The sequence below is a fragment of the Macaca fascicularis genome, chromosome 8 (assembly GCF_037993035.2).
Source record: "Macaca fascicularis isolate 582-1 chromosome 8, T2T-MFA8v1.1".
Lineage (NCBI taxonomy): Eukaryota > Metazoa > Chordata > Mammalia > Primates > Cercopithecidae > Macaca > Macaca fascicularis.
In genome coordinates, this window is record NC_088382.1 from 119,199,613 (window position 1) to 119,211,612 (window position 12,000).

Consider the following 12,000-nt stretch of genomic DNA (forward strand, 5'->3'; position numbering starts at 1 on the left):
CACCCACCTCGGCCTCCCAAAGTGCTGGGATTACAGGTGTGAGCCACCGCACCCAGTCCAATCCTCCTCTTAATGTATGTGTGTTATTGTTATGATATGGTTGAGGTACTTTGATGTTGTAGAACTGAAATGACTAGAATTGCACAAGATCACTCCCCCAGAAGGGGGCCTAGAGGGTGCTTGGGGCAGAGAGGGTAGTGGGTAACCTGAGGTAGGGCATGCTTGAACATTCATTCATTGGGCTCAGAGTGTGTCAATTATCTCTGCCTGACAAATGAGTGTTCAGTCAGAGTGTTCTCTCAGCGAAGAACAGAAATTAAGGGCAAGTCTAGGGGAAGAGGCAGAGGTTGGGGGCTTGGAACGCTGAAGAATGATAAGGGTCTAATCCTCTGCTTGCCTTACGGGGTAGCAGACATGAGAGAGCCTCCCCCAAAATGGCTTTTTGTTTGTGGCCTTTGGTTCATCTTTGAAAATAGGGTAGGATACTCATCAAAAACACAGGCATGGTGACTGCATTAAACAAAATGGGGACACATGGTTGGACAAGTAGGTGTATACTTATTAGGACAATGAATCAGAATGACTGAAACTAAGAGGCTCTGGAAAGTATGCGTGTAAAGGTTGCCATCTAAGTAGGGGAAACTGAGACTTGACATTTACCTCGTGAAATGCTTCATATGATTGGACAATTTGTTGGTCTCGCAGATGTACAGAAAAGGTAAAGTTATCTGTAAGACATGAAAAGGAAAGCCTAAATCCAGTAGTTGAATTCTAGGGCTAATAGAGAAGCACCTTCCTTCCCCAAGAAACCAGAAGGTGTGGGAAAAGCAGCTGAAAGTTGCCTGAACCCAGCAGGGTGGCTATAGAGAGAGGATGCTTCTCAGACATGCCAGGCACAGAGCAGATATACAGGCTGGAGGCTCTGAGGGGTTCACTCAGCATCCATAGCAGTCTAGGCTTAGAAAAAAAATTGTAATCTGGGTTCCCAGAAAGCAGATCAGTGGTAGATTTGAGTTACATTAAAAACAGTGTGTTCTCCGTAATATACTTTATTTCCATGATTTTTTATTTGTTGCTTCCATTTTCTAGTAAACATCTTAAAAAATAACTTTGTCTTTATTTCTGCTAAGAAAATGAGAGCAGGAGCAAAAGAGTAAGATTGTGTCTCTTCTCAAAGAGCAAGAACACTACTGCCAAATGGAGCCGAGCGCCCCCAGAGGCCAACCAACTACAGCAGGGAATGGTTGGGCTGTTGGTGTGGGGGTCACTTGTGCAGTTGTAGAGCTGAGGATAGTTTTGATTGCTGCTTTATTCCCACTTCCTAGGTTATTCCTGTGAACCACTTTTCTTTACACCTGAAATCTTGTGACCTTGTGAGTAAAGCTAGCCTTTGCTGTGTACTCCCAGCTCCACTCTAATCCACTGCAGAAGAATTTGTAGAAAAATAAACCTAGAATTTGGGAATCTGGCCTATGTCATTTCATTCGCCCATGTGTCCTCTTTAGCTACTTCTGCTAATCAAGAGAAAAAATATGCCTTTTTGAAATGATAACTATTTTTTTCTTAAAAAAAAAACTAAACCATGTTATCAAAATTTTAGAAAAGAAAAAGAATACTCATTATCTCATTGCCTTAACATCAATTATCCATATTCCTTCTGTTAGCAGTTTCATGTATTTACTTACAGGCTTATCTACTGTGCATCAAAACCAGCATGTTAAAATAAGAATGAAATTCTAAGTGACATATGGCGAGTGAAGTTACTACTCCCCTCTGTCTTTTCTCTGATTATCAGGGACTGATCTGAGATACAGGGATCTCGGGCCTTCTTATCACTACTGACAAACAGCTGAGGCTGCTGCAGGAAGCCTGGACGTTTCAGGATGATTTCCCAGATATCTGGTCCAGATGGAGACCTGACCCATCTGAAGCTTCAGAAAAAGTTACTGGTGGGGAATTAGCAAAGCTAAGGCTGGAGAAATGACCTTAACTCAGAGACTGGTAGAAAAGCACTTGTGTCCCTTTCTAATCAGAAGCCCAGCTACTAGCTTGCCATAATGTGAAGCTAATTCAGGGAAGCACAGAAAAGTGAAATGAGTTTCCCAAGTCTGAAAAAGATCTGTGATGAGAAAATGTAGTTTAATAAAGAACATGAATTCTTGAGTCTCATAGGCCTGGAGTGGAGACTTTTTTTTTTTTTTTTTTTTTTTTTTTTTTTTTTTTGCCTCTGACGGTGCTACTCCAGGCAAGTTATTTAACCCCCCTAGGACTCAACATTCAGTATATGCACATTAGTTAAAAAGGAAAGAAGAACCAGTTGCACTAGTTAATGTCTTTGGGCAAATTAACTTTTCTGTGCCTCATTTTCACACCTAGAAAATAAACTTAATAACAGTAATAACAGTTCACAATGCAGTTATAGGGGTTACACTAGAACACACGCAAAGCCTAGCGTTTATATCTGGCACATGGTTAGAGCTTAATAGATATCTTCTGTCCCTCAGGATCAAACAACTCCAGCCACCATTGCTGCTTCCTGCTTGCTTGTTTCACACTTGCCTCATCCTAAAAACTTTCATCTTAATTTTTATTAAAGGGAAGCAATAAGTTTTCTCTCGATGACTTATGGCATATAAAGGACACTGAATTTCTCATTAGAAAAGATATTGCCAGGACTTTTCCTCCAGAAAGTAGAGTAGAAGACATGATGAATGCATCGACACCTATCACTCATTCATTCATTCATTCATCCATCACTTCTTACTTCATTCCTATTCTGAGCCATGCACTGCCTCAGCCACTGGTTCCAGAGTATTCAAAGATGAACAATGATTTCTGCCCCAAGTATCCCAAAGGTCTAATAGAGATAATGGGCATGACCATCAGATGGTAAACTATTCAGTGTGTTTGCATGAGATCGGGACACACAGAGGGCTTGCCAGTATCTAAATTAGACTGGGGTCTGAGATGTTCTGGGGTGAGTTTTAAGATTAATTTTGAAGCATTGAATACATCCTATTATAATCTGTTTTCTTCAGAGTTCCTTTCTCTTTATTGTTCCTCTCCTCTCTTCCTCCTCCTCTTCTTTTTTCTCCTCCCCCTCTTTTTTTTTTTCTTCTCTCTCTCCCTTTTTCCCCCCTACTTTGAGATACTTCTGCCACAATCCAAGCCCCAAGGATTGATGCAGAGGAAAACAGCTTTTGGGCTTCCCCTTGAGTCTTTACTGCCTGGATGTAACCTTCTAGAAGAAAGGGATTTTTCTCAAATCTTGATCACCTAGGACAGCATCAAGACAATACCTGGTGTTTTGTTAATTAGCAATAGTTGACATTTTAAGAACACCATGTTATACTGCCACCTACGGGTTTGTTCGTGAAATTTTCTTTTGACAGGTAAAGTCTCGGCCTGAAACGTAGTAAGGGTTAATCTCAGGGCTATTTCAGAAAACTTTCAAAATATATGGCTATACAAAACTGGATGTCAATAAACAGAATATTATTTAGTGGGTATGAAACAATGAGCAGGTGCTTTGATAGACAATAGTTCCAAACTCCTTTCTTCTGTTTACCTGCTGAACCACTTTAGGCAAGCTAGGTAACATCTCTGTATCTTGGTATTCTTATTAGTAAAATACATGCGTGGTTCTACTTCATAGGTCTATTTTGAGGATTAAATTCTATAACACTCATAATAAGCCCAGCATAGTCTCTTGTACAAACTGGGGATTTAACAATAGATTTCTTGCTCTCCTTTCTTCTGTGCTTCCTCAATTCACAATGACCCAGAGGAAGATAAACGACATAATTCCATTTCAGCTGAACAGTCAGGTAAATCTTCCAAAACAATAATGATAAATGATATTCATATGGTCACTACATTATCTATTCCTAGGCATCTATGTTATTTTTTTTAAATAATAAACTTTATGTTTTTGATTAGTTTTAGGTTTACAAAAAAATTAAGGAAAAGTTAGAGAGAGTTCCTATATACCCCCTTACTGAGATCTATCCCAATCTGCCTGATTAGTTAGGTATGATTATACTCTGGCTTTTGAAGAGGTGTAAATAAGTGCCCATCAAATGGACCTATATCTCCCATCTTTCCCTACACTTTGCCTGCCTACTACCTTTGGATTTGTCTCCAAAGTCTTCTCTGTCTCCCATGGTGGATTCAATGCCAAGACTCCTATAAGTTTCCCAAAAGTCTTAACAGCACTGCCTCTCCTATGACCTGAAGCTGAGCACAGTGGAAAAACCCCACAACCCTGTGAATGAATGACGCTGTATGTTCCTGCTTTTCACCTGCAGTAGGCCTCAGTGCTGCCTGGCAATCATTTTGGGCTTCTAGTGAGTGTTCTCTCCTATTCTCCACAATGTCTATTTTAAATCTCCTCCATACTTCAAACCTACCAGCCTACCACCCCAGCCCTCGTGTTGTACAGATGGCCATTTCTCCCGATTGACAGACAAAAATAGGAGGCATTAAGAGAACTCTCTCAATCTCCTGCCTCCAAACCTGTAAATTCACCTGCCTCCACCTCACCCTTCCCATTTCTGGTTCTTTAGGATGGAAGTTGTGTTTCTTCCTATGCAAGGAAAAGTCATTTACTTGAGCTCTGGATCCCATTCTTTCCCACCTCTTAAGGCATATTATCCTATCAGTTAGTCCCTCATAGGATTATTGAGAATATCAGAGGAGTTAATAACCACAAAGAACATGGAAGAGCACCCTGCACACACTAAGCACTCCATGAATATTAGCTATTTTTTTTGATAACTTTAATCCATTTTTTCTCCTGTACATTTCATATATGCATTTAAACATGCCAAAAACTCCCAATGAAATAAATGATGTGCCAAAGTTCTCATATATTTCTAGTACAACCTGATTTCTTATCCCCATTCATCACCAAACATCTGAAAAAGTTACTTGTCTACGGTATACGTCTCACACCTCCCTGCTCCTTGAACCAATTCACTCCACTCATGTACCCACTACTCTACCAAATAGCTCTTGCCCAAAGTCACAAATTCTTCCATTTGGTTTAATCTGATGGCTAGTTTTGATCTTAATCTTGCCTTCTCATCAGGCTTTGGCATAGTGAAATACTCCTACATTTTTGAAAAGCATTTTCGTTTTTTCTGGAACATTGCCCTCCTGATCTTCCCCTACTTCTTGGTATCTGTTCAGCTAGTTTCTTAAATGTTGCTTTTGCTCACTTTCAAGCCCTCACCCTTTTATTCTTTCATCCATCCTTCCCTCCTGGGGTAATATCTTTCTTTCCAATTGCTTCAATTGCTATTTATAGGCAAATCTTATAGAAATTATATAAGTGCATATCTCTATTCCATGATTATCCCATAGTGTATTTGGATATCTCAATTTTATATCTCACAGTGTCCATAAACTCACTACATTCCAAATTGAATTCATTGTACTTCCTCTAAAAGCTGATTTTACTTCTGTGTTCCCTGAGTTGATAAATGATATCATCATGAAGACCCTGACACCTGGGTGACAGTTTTAACTTTTCTGTCTCCCCTTAACCATTACAACTAATTGGAACTGAAGTCCTATCTGTTCTACTTCCTAATTATCTTTAAAATGTGTTCATTTATCTACCACCTCTTCCTGTCTAGATTTCTAATCTACCCCCCCAGACTTGTCCTGTTCAGTTCATTTTCGAACAGTGGCCACAATGTTCTCTTTAAAGTGCAGATCTGATCATTCCTTCCCCACCCCATCTCCCTAGCCCCAAATGAAATCTTTCAGTGCTCACTACCAGTCTCAAGATAAACTTCATCCACTAATGCTTAGCTTACAAGATCCCTCATGATTTAATCCTTGCATTCCACCTTTGACCTTCACAAATGTTCCCTCTACCTTGAATACACCAATCTTCAACCTCCATCTCCCAGCACCATCTAGTTCCTTTTGCCTTTCGGGTATATTCACTGGATAATTTGATTTGTCAGTCATGGAATTTGCTCCTGTGTTGAGTGTGAAATAGGATAAAATTATTTTTGGCTTTGAAAATACTTTTTGGGGAACTATATGGGTGTATTGTATAATGGAAAGATAAAGTTACATTAAAGCTATGATGAACATAGAAGCTGTGTTTGCTTTTGGGCTTGTAACATGAGTTGAATAGCAATTCAAAAGAATTTTTAAGTGACCAAGTGAAATAATGACTTCCAAATTGGCATAACTTGAAAAGCTTCTGCCAAAGAAAATACATACATTTCATCCTATGTATTATAAAATATTAATCTTAGCTTCATTATTTTAATGGACTCATTTCTCTTGAGTGAGAATTCAAAGAATACTCTTTGAAAAAGTATCCCCATGATTCCTTGTTATAGTTTTTCCTTCTGCTTTCTTCTATCACTTATTTGACTTTTTGTATTAAAATAGAAAACAATTCTAAGAATTTATTTTACAAAGGACACTGTCATTTATATTTTCACATATTCATATAGTTGCATTGCTATATTTTTCTTGTTCTAACAAACTCAGGATAATGTGTAGTTTTGAATTTATATATGATCTAGGCCGGGCGCGGTGGCTCATGCCTGTAATCCCAGCATTTTGGGAGGCCGAGGTGGGCGGATCATTTGAGGTCAGGAGTTTGAGACCAGCCTGGCCAACACGGGGAAACCCCATCTCTACTAAAAACATAAAAAATTAGCCAGGCGTGGTGGCACGTGCCTGTAATCTCAGCTACTCTGGAGGCTGAGGCAGGAGAATTGCTTGAACCCAGGAAGCGGAGGTTGCAGTGAGCCGAGATCATGCCACTGCACTCCAGACTGGGCAACAGAGCGAGACTCCATCTCAAAAAAAAAAATTATACACCATCTAGGTAGACCTATTTGTAAACTTGAAAATGGTTACTTTGGCAAGAGAGTATTAGAAAACTTCATACTGCAAACCTGCTTTAAATATACTTTGAGAGCAGCCAATTTCCTAATACTTGAGACACTAAGTATAGAACTGTAAGTTTGTTAAAACCAATGTGCTTATATCTCCCTTAGTGAACACCTGGAATTTGTGCATATATTTTTTTCTGCCTACACTAATGTCAGCAGTCCTCTCCGCAGAGTTCTAAATTCAGAAATACCTCTATAGGAATAGAAATGTTGAGTATGGGGAATAGATATAGAATTAAGACACTTCTGTTTGTCATTTTTGCCTTCTGATTATGTAACATATATCTGAAAATATTATCTTAAAATGTGAAGATTATTCATAGCTAAAAACCAGGAAATGAAGCAAACAATAATTGGGCAAGTTTCCTAATGCTCATTTAAGAATTGCCTTACAGACTTACACTTTTACTAATTGTAAATCCTACCCCTTGAATTCCAGGCTTTTTATACGTAAGTGATGTTATTTATACAATAAATATTAATTGAACCCTTGCTGTGTACCAAGAACTCTCGTGAATGTTGGGAGACATTTAAGTAGTTTGCTTTGGCAGTACAAATAGGTGTGATGTCTTATTTTGGAATAAGCAGTGTTTGAACTGCTATATGGCCATGGAAAATAAAGGCAGAATAATGAGCTTCACCCAAATACTATTATTAATTTTAAATAATAAAATAAAGTATTATTTTGACACTTAAGGTAAACCCATGACTCATTTAATATTAATATAGAGAAATTATATTTCTAGCTTTAAACTATATTTTAATATAAACTAAGAATAAAAACATAAAGACATTACAAAAGAATCCTATTTATTAATACAGGACAAGATACAGGTGTATCTTTTTCTTTCTAATTAAGAAATATGGTTAAATGAAAATTAAGCATCTCTTTTTTTCTCCCTTGGTTGAATCATTTGAATCTTTTCCACAGAGTACCGCTGTTTTTATAAACATTGAAAACTAAGTAGACATACAAAATTTTCTTAGTGGTAGAAAATGTACTTATTTCTTCACTATTTTGCCACAGTGACTCTATTATTGCACTTTATTATTGACCAGTCACAGTCCCATAATTTAAAAATATAGCAAAAGATCATTTACAGAGGTGGTTTGAGCAGAAAATTGTAAGTTTTTTTTTCCCCTTTCCTTTTAAATCAGAAAGAATATGACACTCCTTTAACACCAAGGTTTTCTGGTAGTCTTTTGCCCAAAGGAAATTTGTTTGTTCTAGAGAGCTTTAATTTAAAAAGGCTGACAGCAGGTCTGTAGTTATATACTTCTGGCATTGGGCCTTCCATAGAAATGCACATTAAATATTCAACTCCTTTCTTAAGCATTCTATTCCTGTAACCTGACTTCATTCTTTTCTTTCCACTGTTGCCACTGAAACTGGAAATGACTGCAGAATACAAATCATATGATAAATATTTGGGAATTTGTCTTTGTAGTTTTTCAGAACCACTGCCAAACTTCTTGCCTAGAGAGCTGTGTGAGGCTTTTCAATCTGAAACCTTTGAGCAATCTCCTTCTGTAGCCAACTGGGAAGCATCCACATGTTTTAATTGCAGCAGTCCTTCAAAACGTTTAATAAACATTTCATGTTCTTTGACTCCATATTTTTCTAAGGGTGTTCATTTGTTGGCCATATATTTATACTCAATAATTTCAAACACTGGGATGCATCTTCTTTATGGAGATGCTCAAATGTGATGCACATGGTTTGAATAGCATTAGCATAAATGGACTCTTTCCCTAAAATGTTTATCACAATACTGTCTGATCCTACTGAAAGACACTACCTGTGGGTTCGTTCTTCATTCACCAGTAAGCTACTAAGTGCACCATACAAGGTCCCTTTCTTGATCCTCTTGAAGGTACTGTAGCAAATCACATTGTCCTTCCGGAAGACAGTGCCAGATCTAATATCTTAACTAAGAGTAGGATGGTAGGACAAGTTTTAGGCTAATTAAGCATGATCAGGAGGCTCTGGATTCTCACTTTTAGGTCTTTTGTGATTTTCTCACTGACCTTACTTTTAAGTTGAGGCACTAATATATATAAAGGAGGAAATATATAAAGGAGGGTTTTGTTTTGCCTGTCCTATTTTTCTGCTATAATGAATGCATTCCATCTGCTTCCTTTGGTGGTGTTAAAGTTTCTTCTACAAACTTCTCAATTCATGAAGACAAACTGGGGATGTTCAATATAAGTTATAAGGAGAAATAAGTGTGGCAAAAATGTAAACAAAGCCAGTGTTTTAAATATGTTTAAACGTGTTCATAGTTGGTAGCTCTTGAAATGACTAAGACAAGGTATGTGAATGAAGGACCTTCCCTGCTTGAGTAGGTCAGAAGCTTCTCTCTTCATTTAGATATTGGGGCCAATGCTTTCATCCATTAAGTCAATATGCTTGCTATTTACATCCACTCTAAGCTTGAGACTGTATTAAGAATTATATTCATGGCCAGGCATGGTGGCTCACACCTGTAATCCCAGTACTTTGGAGGGAAAGGTGGGCAGATCACCTGAGGTAATGCGTCTAAGTCTAGCCTGGCCAACAGGGTGAAACCTCATCTCTATGAAAAATACAAAAATTAGCTGGGAGTGGTGGCAAGCGCCTGTAATCCCAGCTACCTGGGAGGCTGAGGCAGGAGAATCGCTTGAACCGGAGAGGCGGAGATTGCAGTGAGCAGAGATTGTGCCACACTGCATTCTAGCCTGGGAGACAGAGCGAGACTCTGTCTCAAAAAAATAAAATAAAATAAAATAAAATAAAATAAAATAAAACCTTCTGCATTCACCTGCTTGGCCTCTTTGAAACTCAATAATCAAACATTTTTAAAAGTGATATCACTCACATATAACTTATATATCATTTCAAGGATATTAGCATTTGTGGTTTTGGACTCTTGTGTTTTCCAATAATGATGAAAAAGAACTGGGCTTGTTGAACAGTGGTCATTAGAACTGTGCAATGATTTTTCCAGTAATGTGGCTCAGCTTACATTTACTTTCAGAAAGACAGTCTTGCTCCAATTTCATTCTAAGATGAACTTCTAGTGTGGCAATGTGAGAAAATTAGCCAAAGGGAATTTCTGGTTTAGGCAATGTGTAGGCAATATCAAACAATTTGACAATCTGATGCTGCTTCTTGGCCTCAGCACCTACAAAACTTCTATTCATGATGATCAAATTGAAGTTCTCCAATGTTGCAGGAGTAGGGATTTTTCAAAGTTGATGGCTTTTTGTTGCATTTCACTGCCTCAATGTTTATTTACATTGTTCATTTTTAATGAGAAGCCCATGATGCCATTGACAAAAGCATTATATTTCACACTGGTCCAGTTTGAAGTTTTTCTTTTGTACACAGAGAAAAATACATTTTACTCACCACAACTCCATCACCACATTCATAAGAGCTCTTCGGTTCTGCCTGCTGTTTAAAACTCTCCCACACTGACAGCAATTCAGTTGTTCCCTTCTACTACTGTTTTTCCACTTAGTCTTTTTGTGTGTCTTTCCCCCCAAATCTTACAGATCTTTTGCAGTTTTCTGTAAGTAGGTACACTTTAATGAACTGAGTATTAGGAGGGGGAAAATATATATTTACTATTATTAATTAGTTTTAGAGATAGAGGTGGATATTTTTGTAAAATTATTGCTTAAGGCAGTTTTTAAAATTTACTGGCCAGATCCTAAGTAAATTTAGTATGTGCAAATATAAATGTTTCTAGAAAAGAACAAAAATATTTGCCTTTCTATCAACCTTAATATTTATGAGTCAAGCAACCAATTAGCCAAATAGCACTAATGAAATGACTGTAAAATGTTTCTAATTTTGAGCCATCTTCTGACAGTGTCTATGTAGCTTAATTTATTTTAATAGCAAATATCTAGAAAGACATCTTTCCACACTGATTTCAAATTTAAAATAAAACTAGAACCATAGTTTTGTTTACAAATCAAAAGTAAAAGTCCTTTTACTTGTTAACCTAGGAAGGAAGTTGGCTCACAGCAGCTCATAAGTTCTTTAAATTGTTTACATTCCTAGTTTTAATCAATAACTTCCATCAGTACTATGTTGACAAGTTACAAGTTATTTTAACATTTATTTCATTATTTATACATATTGGAGAGTTGAGTTTAAACTTTTGAACTGCATATTTAACTACGTTAGTATTGTGCCTTATCTCAAATAATAAAAATTGGAGTTCATGACTGTTGTCTGATATCTAATATTCACACTGGCCATTTTTCAAAGCTAAGGTTTATTTTCTATGTCTCACATGAGAATATATTTCCAAGTGTAGTGTGGCTCGCCTGCCTAACTGTTTACCAGATTACTATCTATCCAAACATAGGGAAACCTTTAATTCAGGCTAAGGAAAAGAATAAAGTGGTTTACAAGAAAATATGGGAGCTGAAAGAAGTAAAAGGCAATATCCTAAATAAAAAAAAAACACATCTATTAATACTATTTTCTACTCATTTTACAATGATAAATAAATATTTTTGACATTTCTCTTTGACTTTGTTGTCTACATTATTTCTCACTAAGCAAATATTTATTGGGTGTTTATTCTGACTCTGGTAACTTTTTTACTTATGACAAATAAAAATGAGGTCCTTATTCCACAGTGAGTGGAGCTGGAAAATACATGAATCGCTGAGTATTATCCAAAAAGATTTTAGAAACATGAATTTGTCCACCTACAAATCCATAGTGGCTTACTCTGGAAATACTAAGAAATTCTGTGTCATACCCAATAATTATAAGATAAGCAGGAGAAGGTTGAGGTTACAGTGATTAAAAGGAGCAAGGGAAACTAAAATGACCAAAAAGAAGAGAGGATGTTTCCTGAGAAGTCTAAAATTGTAAGGATTCAAATCTGGAAAGGCAAAGGCTGAATAGATTTTGTACAGAAATGTATGCACCATACAGTGTGTAAACACAGTTATATCACACTTGCCCACTCAGCAAATGCTGGAATATGAGCATGAGAGAGTGCCTTTTGACTCCTGAGGAACTTAAGATGAAGTCTGTGGTCTCCAAAGTGCAGAGAAGCTCCCTATC

At 37.2% G+C, this 12,000-nt stretch overlaps 1 protein-coding gene across 8 annotated transcripts in view; it reads right to left on the reverse strand.

Annotated features, from left to right (window-relative positions):
• The window catches only part of SYBU (syntabulin), a 116,676-nt gene that overhangs the window by 74,392 nt on the left and 30,284 nt on the right, over nt 1-12,000 (reverse strand). The window lies entirely within an intron of this gene.